Source organism: Peromyscus maniculatus, chromosome 6, assembly GCF_049852395.1.
Source record: "Peromyscus maniculatus bairdii isolate BWxNUB_F1_BW_parent chromosome 6, HU_Pman_BW_mat_3.1, whole genome shotgun sequence".
NCBI lineage: Eukaryota > Metazoa > Chordata > Mammalia > Rodentia > Cricetidae > Peromyscus > Peromyscus maniculatus.
Genome location: NC_134857.1, coordinates 10,625,245 through 10,639,339, shown reverse-complemented (window position 1 = coordinate 10,639,339; position 14,095 = coordinate 10,625,245). Strand labels below are relative to the sequence as shown.

The window sequence follows — 14,095 nt, the reverse complement described above, 5'->3', positions numbered from 1 at the left end:
TTCCTCAGGAGCTTTCCACCTTGTGTTTTGGGGCACCTGGGTCTGGCACTCATCCCTAGGGACCCTCCTGTCCTGTCTTCCCCAGAGCCGAGGTCACAATCGCACACCACTACACCTGCTTTGGTTTGTTTGTTTAGTTTTTTTATGTGGGTTCTGGGCACTGAACTCTGGTCCTCATGCCTGCACTTTTGTGAATTACTTGAATTTTTCTTAAACATAATGACAACTTTACACTTTCACAGCGCTTGAGAGGATTAACTGCACTAAGCTTTCAGTTATACAAAAACTCTCCCAAAGGAAGTGCCTGAGAATATCTGCAGAACTTGATTTTTATTTTTATTTTTATTTTTATTTTTTTTTTTTTTTTTTGGTTTTTCGAGACAGGGTTTCTCTGTGTAGCTTTGCGCCTTTCCTGGGACTCACTTGGTAGTCCAGGCTGGCCTCGAACTCACAGAGATCCACCTGGCTCTGCCTCCCGAGTGCTGGGATTAAAGGCGTGCGCCACCACCGCCCGGCTAGAACTTGATTTTTAAATGCACTCTGCAATTTGTTACAGTCCATAGGGCAATGCCACACCACATCACAAGCAATAGTCACACTGAACCAGCCCTGGAATCTTACAAGATTCCAGGAATACCAGCTCCCTTCTTTCAAGTTATTTACATACTTACTATTTCCAGAGGTGGAAATGTACAAGCCCTTCCATATGTTCAGTCTTTGGGAAAATATTCCTATATACATGATAAGATTAAAAGAGAAAATGAGGAGAAAGGTCTTCTTAATGCCTAAAAAGACACTTAATTAGGGTGGACTCGGGCTGATTGCCCAAGATTGTTTAATTAGAACAAGGGACCAAATGATACTCCTGTGTAGACAAACATCTTCAGCACCCTGTGATCTGTTGTTAAAGGGATGAGCTATTGTTAGAGATGCAGTCTGTCTTATAGTTTCTCATTAACTGTTCATATCATTTAATATTTTAAATATTAAACAGTACTAGTTAAACAGGTCATTTTTAGCTTCTCTTTCATTCTCAATCATCATCTTAAAAATCTGAGACAGAGAGAGGAAGTGAGTGACATTTCCCCCGCATGATGAGGTCCTGGATTCCATCCCTAGTGTGACAAAAAAAAAAAAAAAAAAAAAAAAAAAAAAGTCTGAAGTGTTCTGATTTTCATGGAGAGATTTTTATTTCTTTTTCACTTTTTCTTTCTTGTGTGTCATTTGGTTTTATTTTTAAAGTAGCTTTAAATTTATTTATATGGTCTAAAAACTAAAAATGTAACAGCATTTAATGATGTTATTGCTTCTTTAATTTCTTTTTCAGATAGAAACCCGATCAGATGAGAAATTCAAGTACATAGGTCACCCAGCAGTGTCTTTGGGCACTTGTTTATTTTATTTCTTTTTTATTGAAATAGGTTCTTCTCTCATACAATGCATCCTAACCACAGTTCCCCCCCCCCTCCACCTATCTCAGCTCCGCCCAGCTCTACCCTCCCTCCACTCATCCCAGCCCCGCCCAGCTCTCCTCTCCCCCCAGATCCATTGCTTCTTCATTTCCCTAGTTTTTAAGTTCTTTTTGATTGGTTATTTCTACTGTATTTCTGCAGGTGGGTCCCCAAAGTTTTCTGCTGATCTCCACATGTACACTGTAGCACCCATGTGCCTGCACTCACACACGTCAGATACACATAATAACACAGAAAGGAAAGCATTGTCTTCTCTCATGATATCCCTCATACCGTGTGTAGGCCTCAAATTGTTAATTATATATGCATATTTGGTTTTCTAGATCAATTTACGTGCACGAGAAATTGAGTGGAGAATACAGTGTTCTCGTCTGTTCTCCCCCCACAGATGAGCACGGCTCCCCCTTATGTCGATGTTTTGTGCTGGTCATGTTTTTGTTGCAATCAGTGGCCGACAAAGTCCACACTCACGTCAGTGTTCACTCTTGGTTTATGTTCTATGGGTTTTGACAGAAGTAAATGGAATGTAACCACCATTACCATACCACACAGAATGCTTGCACTGCCTCAAATCAATGACATTGTAAAACAAATACATCTAGATCATTTTCAAGAAGTTGTGAGAGTGACCAGAACTCTCCCTTTATTCCCCAGGTAGACATTGGAAAGTCCAAATCCACATTGTCTCCAAACCACCACTTGGGGGGTGCTTAGCTCTATGGTCAGTCCACGAGTCTTTAAATGTTAGCTTTCGTATTTTCGGGGTAACCTCTTTTATTTTGCACATCTTGACAGGTTGTGAGCCAGGTAGCTCTGCCTCAGTGGCTGATGTGTTCTTGGGTGACATTGCAGAGCAGGGGATGTCTTCAGTGGAGAGCGTGTCTGGCAGTCTCCCAGCAGAGTGTGCCATGCTGAGGTCTGCATTTGGGTGGATTTCCCTGACCCAGGGCTCTAATCCTGGATGGCCAGCACATTAGCAGGATGAAGATGCCTTAATCTCTGCCTTCAGACTCTTACCCTCCACAAACCCCTCCCGAGGCACACAGACGACTTAGCTAGTGCTAATTCTGTCTCAACTCATCAGGGCAGCGGTAGTAAGACGTGTGCTTTGTGAACTGAACCCTTGCTAAGTCAGCAGATTTCACTCAATGGCTGCCCAGCACACAGGTGCCGGGCACAACTTGATTGTATCTCCCTTCCATTGGCTGAACTGTAATTGTTCATCAAACTCTCAGGTTTGAGTTGCTGCATCCTGGATCTAAGTGTGTGTGTGAGTGTGTGTGTGTGTGTGTGTGTGTGTGTGTGTGTGTGTGTGTGTGTGTACAGATGTTGGGTGTTGTTTTTCTTGATGGCTCTCCACTTTTTTTTTTTTTTTTTTTGAGACAGGTCTTTCACTGAAGCCAATATGGCTAATCCATGAACTTCTGGGATCCTTATGTCTTTGCCACTAGTGCTGGGATTACAGGCCTGTACCGCTACGTGTTTTTTTACATGGGTTCCAGGCTAAACTTAGGACCTCAAGTTTAGGAAGCATCACTGGATTGACAGCCACCTCCTAAGCCCCCACAGATTTATTTCCTGCTCATTTAAATGACATCACTAACAGTCCACTTTAAAAAGCAACTAGATTTCAATGTGGTCTTAAATAATAACAAATCTTTTCTTTGGTTATCCTAGCACAGAATGAAGAACGGAAAAGATGATAATAACGAGTCGCACCACCAGCAAAGACAGTCATTACCGAAACACTCTTCCCCTTTGCTAAGCATATGCTTCAGCGTTTTCCTGAATGCACCTCACCTCACATACCCTGGGAAGTGTTGTTGGAGACAGATGGCTGCCCGCATGCTGCCCTTCTCTTTTGCTTCTTTTCATTCTAGGAAGCTCTTTGACATTAGAAACATCCTTGCCTTCTTGAAATGTCAAATTCCAGGCACACTCATGATTATTATAATAGAAAGATAAAACTTTATTATCATTAAGCAAGTAGTAATTACATATTTTCTGCTTGGATTCAACACAGTTTAGGTGCTGTGAAGCAAAGTCTAGCATATGTAAGTTTGTATATATGCTAATGTGTAATTATAGAAGTACTCATATGATTGGCTTGAATATTAGGTATTTTAGTTAGAGAATGAATTAAGAAATAGCAACATAGATTTTTTCATGCTTATCATTGATTGCTCCATGGTATTTTTCTCTGAAAATTTCTAATCTGATAGTTTATGCTTCACACAACATAACTTTTAAAATGTAATTAACTATAGTAATGGAGGCCATTCAAACAATGTAAAGCTGAGTGTGGTGGCACATGCTTTAAATCCCCAGCTGGGGGCAGAGGCAGGAAGGTCACGAGGTCAAGACTATCCTAGAACACACAGCACAACACTGCCTCAATGACACAAAACACCCTCCTCAGGTGTCTACAAGCAATCACTGATAGCCAGAGAGGTAAAGACATTTTCCTCAGCAGTATAGCCTCTAGTGAGTTGCCCAGACTCCTGTAAATAATGCCCCGTCCATGCTCCTGTAAGCACCCTAATTAAACCCTTCCTCTCTTACCCACACAGAAGACACAGAAGTAGAATGGACATTGTTTGGGAAGAAGGGTCCACAGGAGAGTGAAGAGAATGAGCAAGGGTGATGGGGTGCATGTGCTCAAAGTACGTTACATGTGTGGAAATGTCACAGTGACCCTCATTATTACACACAATGCATGCTAACATAACAAAAATGGATGGTAAGTGAATAGCAGTAATGTGAAACGATGATCTATTTGAAGATGATAAAATGCGTAAGCTTAAAAGTCAGTTTTGAACTGATCTATAAAAATAATCCCTCCTACTTCTGCTTCCAGTTAACCCAACAAAGGCAGGCAGTGTTTATCTGGCAGAAATGGAATAGAGTCTTTACTTTTTGGCAACTTCTGCTAAGTCATTGCTTATGAGCTGCCATACTGCTAGCACAGACCCAAAAATATAACGTTAACATTAACCAGTTTCTATGATAAAATGTCCCTTTCTTTTTTGTGGGCAACACTTTACTAAGCATAGCTAGTTTGAACGACTCAATAGGTAGACCTGGAAGATTTGAGTACTTACGTCCTCTCTTCGGATTGGTTTTGGCACCCACCTCCTGTGTGAAGACCACCAGAACCTCTGCCCTTCTGCTGCAGCAGCTTCCGGGGGTCAGTGGCTGCCTCAGCTCTTTCTGAAATGTCTTACCAAAGGTAAACCTTGCCTTAAATACGAACTCAACTAAGTTGCTTAACTCTGTTTCCCAACGGCAACTCTGCCCTCCGACATCCTCTGTAGATAGGCTAAAAGATGTTAAGCCCAAGGAAAGTGCAATGCAGGGTACATAAACCTGTCTCAGGGTTTAGCCTTTAGCATAATCCTTCCTTAGCCCTTAAGATGCTTTGTGGGCATTCATCCAATACCACTGTTCAGTTTTATAGAAAAGGAAAATATCTGAGGATAAGTAACACAATTATTTCTCATTCTGTATTTTCAACAGGCCTGGAGTGGGAATGTTTCTCTTGCAAGTGAGGAAAGAAAGTTATTTTCTATAGAGCTGTATGATTTAATTTTAAACATTTAAAAGATGAACTTCCTAGAACCAACAGCTGTTTCCATTCTCATGTGCAGTGAGAAAACCCTTCATGCTCTAGGTGAGAGTTGGCATTCTATAGGAAGAGGGCATAACGTTGTAAAACATGTCCTGTTTCATTTGCTTGACTTGACATAGAACAGTTGTGGTTCATGCACGGTCAAAGGAACTGTTCAGCTAAAGGCAATATGGTGGTTTGTTCCGATAACATGCCATATGTTATAATATCGCTTATAATATATAATTGATAATATCCAGCTTGTAATATACTAGGGCAAAGCACAAAACAAGAATTTAATATAAAAGTTTAAAGTTGTTGTACACATAATGCTTTAGTTCCCAGTTTGAAGACCGGGTTCTGCTTTGTCACAAGGATTTGCCGTTAACTTCTGAGGTCCGTAGGAGTTACTCTGTTGACCGTAGGTCGTCGCTCATGAAGCAGTGAACACAAAGGCACAATCAAGTGCAAGCTGCACCATTTACTAGCTCTATGGATGAGTTACTGAGACTCAGTGTCTTCTTCTCAGAAGAGCCACACAGAGTGCTTCCTGAGAAATGAAGCCAGTGGTGTGAACAAAATACTTAGATAATTCCTTCTAATCCATATGTTATGTTGTAGCTATTATCTCAGACAACTAATTGTTTTTATTTTATTTTTAGAATGTAGTGTGATCTTGTTGTGGAGGTCAAAGGTCATCTTCATGTGCTGTTTGTTGGGATGCTGTCCCTTTCTTTTTTTGAGGCAGGGTCTCTCACTGGCGGGAACTCACCAGGCAGGCTCGGTTGATTGGCCATGAGCTCTAGAAGCCCTCCTGTCTCTACTTCCTCAGTGTCGGCATATAAGTGGGGTTTGCGGGGACCAGCTTTTATTGCTATCATTACTATTGCTATTAATACAACTCATTTGTTTTATTAATTTTTTCATATAACATACTTTGATCATATTCTTTAACCTCTCCCAGCTCCTCTTAGATCCTGCTTACTTCCCTATTCTTTCAACCTCACGTTCTCGCTCTTAAAAAAGAAACCAAGACAACAAAAAACACAAAATGAAAATCAAAACAGACAAACTTTAAAAAAGTCAATCAATAAGACAAAAAATAATCAAAACAAAATGCATACAAAAGCCACAGAGTCTGTTTTGTGTTTGGCAACTAGGCCAGCTTTTTAAAGCATGTTCAGGAATGAACTCGGGACCTCACCCTTTCGAAGCAAGCAGTTTGCTTGCTGAAATGTCTCCGCAGCCCAGCTAATTATCTGAAACATTACCTACAGAAGAATTGTACAAAAAACTTTATGAACCTCAACTGCAGCTTTCTGTCGGAGAACCAAAAATCAACTTTTCTTGCCTGTATTACTAAGAGTAATTGGGATTATTCCTGAAAAATAAGGTCCCAGTTGGGTTGGAGGAATCGTGTAAATGGCATGTTGCTCTCTTTGCCCTGGCTGGTAGAAAGCTCAGGACCAAACTATAAAACTATCACCTGTGGTCTCCTCTTAGCCCCAAGATCCCACTTGTGGGTGTTACATCCTTCATTCCCACGCCAGCTCCTACTCGTGAGAGTGGCTGAGCCTGTTAAGGAAGGAACTCTGGCAGGTGGAATAGAAGGAATGAGAGACACAGAAGCTTCCAGAAAGATGGGGGCTCTGACTGGACATTGACTGACTTCTGGTACTCAGTGTATACCAATCTGTTTATGCTGAAGTTGTCAAAGTATTAATTCTACTCTGCAAGATAGCTTCTCCCCAGGCCCAGGTGCTCCGGCCTCTCCTATAAGCTCCTCCCTCAGCCTCTCCCCAGGCCCAGTTGCTCCGGCCTCTCCTATAAGCTCCTCCCTCAGCCTCTCCCCAGGCCCAGTTGCTCCGGCCTCTCCTATAAGCTCTTCCCTCAGCTTCTCCCCAGGCCCAGTTGCTCCGGCCTCTCCTATAAGCTCCTCCCTCAGCCTCTCCCCAGGCCCAGTTGCTCCGGCCTCTCCTATAAGCTCTTCCCTCAGCTTCTCCCCAGGCCCAGTTGCTCCGGCCTCTCCTATAAGCTCCTCCCTCAGCCTCTCCCCAGGCCCAGGTGCTCCGGCCTCTCCTATAAGCTCTTCCCTCAGCTTCTCCCCAGGCCCAGTTGCTCTGGCCTCTCTCATAGGCTCCTCCCTCCAGAGTGTTGAGGAGATCTCTCAAAGCCATGATTGCCAAAGTGAGGATGGAGAGTTTATGAGGCCCTGGCTGTTTTGGGAATTGTTGCAGGAAGCTCACAGGCAGGGAGAGAAGTGGATAAGGATGTTTGAAAGCAATGGCCTTGGTGGTTATTGTTAATCATCTGGGAGTCCTGTCAGTTTGCCCCTAGCTCACAGTGACGTGTTGAAGGCTGTGGGAGACTTGGGAAGTGAGCTCTGGCTGTTGACATAGGTCACGGTGGGTCAGGGCTTGAAGGTTAAAGCCACCTCTTGTTCCCGTCTAGTATACTCTCTCCTGTCTGCTGACATTTAACATGCCCCTGCCTCTCACTCCTGCTGACACAGGTGGAGCCTCTGCCTCATTCTCCTACCAGCACACTTTCCCTGCCATGAAGAACTAAGATCCCTCTAAAACTGTCAGTCAAAGAACGCTTTCCTCCTGTAGCTGCTTCTGTGGGGCAGTGATGGTCACAGTGATGACAAGTAATGAATGCAGTGCTGCAGTGTGGGGCAGTGATGGTCACAGTGATGACAAGTAATGAATGCAGTGCTGCAGTGTGGGGCAGTGATGGTCACAGTGATGACAAGTAATTAGTGCAGTGCTGCAGTGTGGGTGGGGCAGTGATGGTCACAGTGATGACAAGTAATTAGTGCAGTGCTGCAGTGTGGGTGGGGCAGTGATGGTCACAGTGATGACAAGTAATGAATGCAGTGCTGCAGTGTGGGGCAGTGATGGTCACAGTGATGACAAGTAATGAATGCAGTGCTGCAGTGTGGGGCAGTGATGGTCACAGTGATGACAAGTAATTAGTGCAGTGCTGCAGTGTGGGGCAGTGATGGTCACAGTGATGACAAGTAATGAATGCAGTGCTGCAGTGTGGGCAGTGATGGTCACAGTGATGACAAGTAATTAGTGCAGTGCTGCAGTGTGGGGCAGTTGTTAGAGTGTCTGCCTAGTACCCAACACTGCATAAACCAGGCTTGGTGGCCCATGCCTATGATGGGATCAGGAATTCCAAGTCATCTTTGGCTCCCTAGTGAGTTTGAAGCCAGCTTTGAATGGGTGAGACTCTGTTTCAAGAAAAGGAAAGAAAAGATTCTCCTCTGTAAGTAGGGAAGTAGGAGTAGGGAGAAGGGCCACTAGATACCGTGAGGGGCCAGGCCTTGTCCTTCACCCCCCCCCCCCCGGCACTGGTTTCATTTATCACAAGGTCTGTTCATCAGAAGGTCCTTCTTAGTGTCATGTCCCCCCCCCACCCTGGCCCCCGGTTTACGTGGTCCATAAAGCAGCTCTTAGCCACAGCATTAATTTTACTCCAGCCTTAGTGGCCCACCTTAGCAAGCCTCCCAGATGCTTCTGAGGGTGTAGAGGTGCTTCTGGGTCTCTGGAGCCTAGAGTGACTCTGGGAAGCTAACCCAGCTGGCTGCTGGCCTGGTCATGGCAAGCCAAGGCTGTTCTAGGGCACTGCTCCAGGGCACAGCTCCAAGGCGGCTGCTCCAGGCCAGTGCTTCCAGGAAACCACAGGAGATGTGGGACAAGAGCCAATCAGGGCTTAAAGAAGCTCTCTCAGTCAGTCCTTCCCTGCTACCCCTAGCCTCTTTCAGTGACTGAAATTGTCACACTGTCCTTATTGGGATGGTAACCTTCAGGCTCTCAGAAGAATGGGCTGATCATTGCCTTATCAAAATACAGTTAGCTTTCAGTATTGGCTACCATTAAAATTCTTGCCTCAGTGACTTCCTGTAGACGTGGTTAAGGACACACTGAAACCTGAAGAATACTTAGGGTCTTACAGAGTCCTTTGATACTGACAATTCTAATCCCACATGCTTTTGAAATTATTTTTTCATAATACCATTGAGTTCTCTTCTTTCCAGAAGATAAGCATGTAGATAAAGAAATAAAGAAATGCGCTAGAATTATTTACTTATTTATTTTTTACTGCAAGGACATGTTTTTCTTTGTAAACTAAATACTTTCAAGGACAGAAGAGAAAACATTTCTTCTTCATCCGTGTTTTTCCTTCTTTGATCAAATGCAGATGGTGATTATTTCATGATCTAAGCAAACCAGGGAATCTGCTCAAACTGTGAATTGTTGGAACAGTCCAAGAATGGAGTCATGCAAGAATTCTGAGTGCTTGGGAGAATACTCTAAAGAAACAAGAGTCTTGTGACCTCAGTCCCTTCAAAACACAGACTTGTTCTTGGAATGTGTTTCTGTGCCCCTCCCAGGTGTGGTGGATGGAGTGAGTTGACTTCAGCTGCTGTTAGTCATGTGTCTCTATGGAGAAACAGGTTTTTACCACATGTGGCCTGTCCTTGTGACTGAATACCTTACTCATGTGATTCTTCTTAACCCTCAGAGTATAAACTGTATGGTGCTCTGAATAAAGCTGGTTATTGCATGAGACTTTAGTCCACCTCATTTTGGACCCCGCTCTCCTGTGGACTACAATAGTAAATAATTAAAACCTTCAGCCCAGTGAGATTATGATTTTTAAAACATTACAGCAATAAGTAGTCATAAAACAATTATTGCTATTTTACAACAATTCTAACTATAAGTATACAACCATTTGATTGAATTAGTGAAGTTCATTATGGCTATAATGGCAGTTCTATTGATTCTGAATTTTGGTCCAGTATGTGTGTGTATGTTTGTGTGTGTGTGTGTGTGTGTGTGTGTGTGTGTGTGTTGTATGTGTAGTGCTCATGTATGTATGCTGAGCATGCATGAGTGTGCACATGGACATGTGTATGTATGCTGATCATGCATGTGCATGCATGTGTGTATGTACGTGTGCATGTATGTATGTATGCACGTGTATGTGCTAGGGACCAGTCCCAAGGTATCATGTGTGCTAGGCAAGCAGTCTACTACTGAGCTACATCTCCAGACCTTGGCTTTATCCCTTGCTCCCATAGAATGAACAATTTGGAAATGGTAAGAAAGATCATAAGCATAGAGGTCTTCATGTCTTTCTTTAACTCTCTTAGTTTTAAATTGTCTTACTTTTCTTTGTAGCCCCACTAAAAATAACCACTGAGAAAGTAATGGGCTTGGAGTGATAAAAATACAAAAATAGTAGTTTCTACACAGCAAAGTGTTTTAAAATACCAATTAATTTTAAACAATGCTTAAAAAAGACAGTTTTACCCCTGTAGCCCAGGTTGGCTTCAACTCAGGCATGTCTTCATGGCTTCAACTCATCAATGTCTCCCCCATTCCTGATGGATGTTGATGGACTCCATCTTGTGTGGGTAGCCACTGTTGTTGTGATTTTGTGGGAGTAACATCCATGTCATGTGCAAAAGACACATTTCACAGAGCCCTTACCATCATTACATTCTTATATTGTCTCTGCTAGTCTTTCTTGCCTCCTCTTTTGAAATGTTCCCTTGAGCCTTGGAGAGAACGTTGTAGATGCCCTGTTTAGGGTTGGACACCCAAGGGTCACCTGTTCTTAGCATTTTGACCAGTTATGAGTCTCTAAATTAGCCATAACCCATTGCAAAGCAGAAGTCCTGACCTAGGCTCAGAATAGTACTTACCCATGGGTATAAACAAATATTTAGGAGGTAGATTGACATTCTGATCATTTAGCAACACCATAGTGGATTCTTCCTGTGACCTAGGCCTTACCCAGCCAGGGACTTCTGCCTGGGTTTCCAGTGCCAGGTATGAGTTCCCTCCAGCGGTGTGGGCCTCAAATCCTGCCATAGAGTGGTGGGTGACCCCATAACTTCATGCCAGCATCATAGCTGAGGGCACACTTTGCCTGGAGGTTGGCATTGTAGCTTGTAGAGGTCACAGCTGGATGAGACCGTCGATGTCCCCCAGCAGTCTGTATAGAGTGCTCTGAAACTATGGAATCTTTTGGCTGTTTTATGCTGGTAGCTACTGGGTTTTACGTGAACACTATATATATATAATATATATTATGGTACTCTGATCTGTGGTGGTATTGTGTTTTCCGAAATATTGTGCACGCTAATAAACTTATCTGGGGTCAGAGACAGAGCAGCCACAATATTAAACATAGAGGATAGGCAGTGGTAGCACACGCCTTTAATCCTAGCATTCCAGAGGCAGAAATCCCTCTGGATCTCTGTGAGTTCAAGGCCACATTGGAAACAGTCAAGCATGGTGACTCACACCTTGAATCCCAGAAAGCGAGCCTTTAATCCCAGGGAGTGATGGCAGAAAGCAGAAAGGTATGTAAGGTGCGAGGACCAGAAACTAGAAGCATTTGGCTGGTTAAGCTTCAGGCTTTTGAGCAACAGTTCAGCTGAGATTCATTCAGGATGAGGACTCAGAGGCTTCCAGTCTGAGGAAGCAGGATAAGCTGAGGAACTGGCGAGGTGAGGTAGGTGTGGCTTGTTCTGCTTCTCTGATATTCCAGCATTCACCCCAATAACTGGCCTCAGGTTTGATTTTTATTAATAAGAACTTTTAAGATTCCTGCTACACTGATCTCTACGGCTCACACCCCTGTATTTGGTTCTATGTTTCTTGTTTAATAAGACTGTTTAAAAATTCATCTACAGGGACTCAACTCAAGACCTCACAAAACATGCTAAATCCACACTCAACCACAGAAAAAGCAGCTCCTCTGACAGTTTCTCTAGAGATAATTTTCATCAACTCTTCTCTTCCCAGGTGCCTGGCAGGGGTTCAGAGGTTCTCCAGTGAGCGTCACAGGGCTGCTGCGGAGGTCAGTGGCAGAAGGTCTGTAACATATTGAAGATTCTTCTGAGGCACTCCATAAATACAAAATAATATATGTTAAAGTTGATTTATTGGTGAAACAAAATCACAGTATAAAATACCTTTTCAGCGAATTTGAATCTTGGCTTCTGGAATTGCACAAACACACTCTGTCGTGTGGATATTAACTGCAACAGAATTTGTTTCCAAAAAACTCCTCTCATTTTTCTGAATAACAGAAATGACTTCCAGCAAAGGACCATTAGGGGACATGGGGACCGTGCCTGCCAGGCCTCTGTGGCTCTACGGAGCAAGCTTCGTCCTCAGTGTCGTCATGATTTATGGGACATGTATTTTTACTGCCATTCGAACGTTGGCCAAGTTAAGCTGGAATTACCTTAGCTGCCTGTTATTAGCAGAGCTCCAGGACCCAATGCCCAAAATAAATCCGTGGAACGACAGACTTCAACAGTTGTGCAAAGCAAGCTTTTAAAGATTGGCTTCTGGAAACTGCTTAGTATTTACTGTGACAAAGGCCTATCTTTAATAGAGATTTGGCTCAGCTAAATAAATCAGTTTCTTTTTAGTGATCAGATTATGTTTACAGAAATGGCTTAACAATATGAAAGGCAGTATTTTTTCTTTACTTAAAATCTTCTCATTGGTAAAGGATGCCTGCAGTTTATGACTCTTACCCCATTTACACACACAGCACCAGCGGATTATGACGCTTACCCCATTTACACACACACAGCACCAGTGGTTTATGACTCTTACCACATTTGCACACACACAGAACCAGTGGTTTATGACTCTTACCACATTTACACACACACACAGCACCAGCGGTTTATGACTCTTACCACATTTGCACACACACAGCACCAGCGGCTTATGACTCTTACCACATTTGCACACACAGCACCAGCGGTTTACTGTTGTTGGTTTTTGCTCTTTGCTCTTTGGGGGGCCCACTACCCAGCTCCCAAATAAGTCATATATGGAGGCTTATTCTTAGTTATAAATGCCCGGCCTTAAATTGGCTTGTTTCTTGCCAGTTTTTCTTAACTTTAAATTATACCATCTACATTTTGCCTCTGAGCTTTTTCTTTTCGATTCCTGTATACCTTTCTTTGTTTCTTACTCTGTGGCTTGCTTGGGTGCTGGCCCCTGGAGTCCTCCTTCTCCTTCTCTGACTACTTCATTGTTTCCCTGGATTTCTTCTTCTATATCTTCCCTCTGCCTACCAGCCCCACCTATCCTTTCTCCTGTTTTGCTATTGGCTGTTCAGTTCTTTATTAGACCATCAGGTGTTTTAGACAGGCACAGTAACACAGCTTACAGAGTTAAACAAATGCAACATAAACAAAAGTAACACACCTTAAAATAATATTTACAACAGTTTATGACTCTTACCTCATTTGCACACACAGCACCAGCATCTTTTATGAAGCATGAGAGCTCCTGACTGAATTCCTGATGGTGCAGTGATTGTATTTCCGGCATGGTGGGTCACTGAAGAGACCTCAGGGGCTCCAGAATCTCCACTCCTCCGGTGACCTCTCTGGCTCTCAGCTGGCACTTGTCCTGTTTCAAGCCAACCTCAGATGCCAACAGTGTAGAACGAAGTGGCGTGTCACTGTGGTAAGTGCCACAGGGCACAGACTATTGAGTTTTGCTTTGTTTTATTGCAATTAAATATCATGACATTTGCCGTTTTACCCATTTTTAAGTGTGCAGCTCAGTAACAAGTATATTTACACTGCTGTAGATACCTGGCACTTTGTTTTAATCTTGCAAAGCTGAAACCCCATGTCCATTAAACCCTCTCTCGCCTCAGGCAACTGCTGTTCCACTTTCTATCTCTAGGAATTTGACTAATCTGGGTAGCTCATGTAAACAGAACCACACTGTTTTCCTCTTGTGACTGCTTACTGCACTCGGACTAGGCACATACCAGATTTCTTTCTTTTTAAGGCTGAATTCCATTATGTATGGATATCATATTTTCTTACTCCCCCTCCCCTCCCCCTCCTCCCCTCTCTTTCCCCCCTCCTCCCTTCCCTCCCCTCCCCCTCCCTCCCCTCCCCCTCCTCCCCTCTCTTCCTCCCTCCTTCCTCCCTCCCCTCCCTCCTCCG

General features: G+C 43.4%; 1 long non-coding RNA gene across 1 annotated transcript; it reads right to left on the bottom strand.

Moving 5' to 3' along the window:
- Positions 1 to 11,673: 11,673 nt before the first annotated feature.
- LOC121830410 (uncharacterized) lies at positions 11,674 to 13,511 on the bottom strand. Its single transcript, XR_006073618.2, has 2 exons — positions 13,374 to 13,511; positions 11,674 to 12,010 (listed from the first exon to the last, which is right to left on the bottom strand). It is a non-coding gene; the product is annotated as an uncharacterized LOC121830410 (long non-coding RNA).
- Between the last annotated feature and the right edge of the window lie 584 nt (positions 13,512 to 14,095).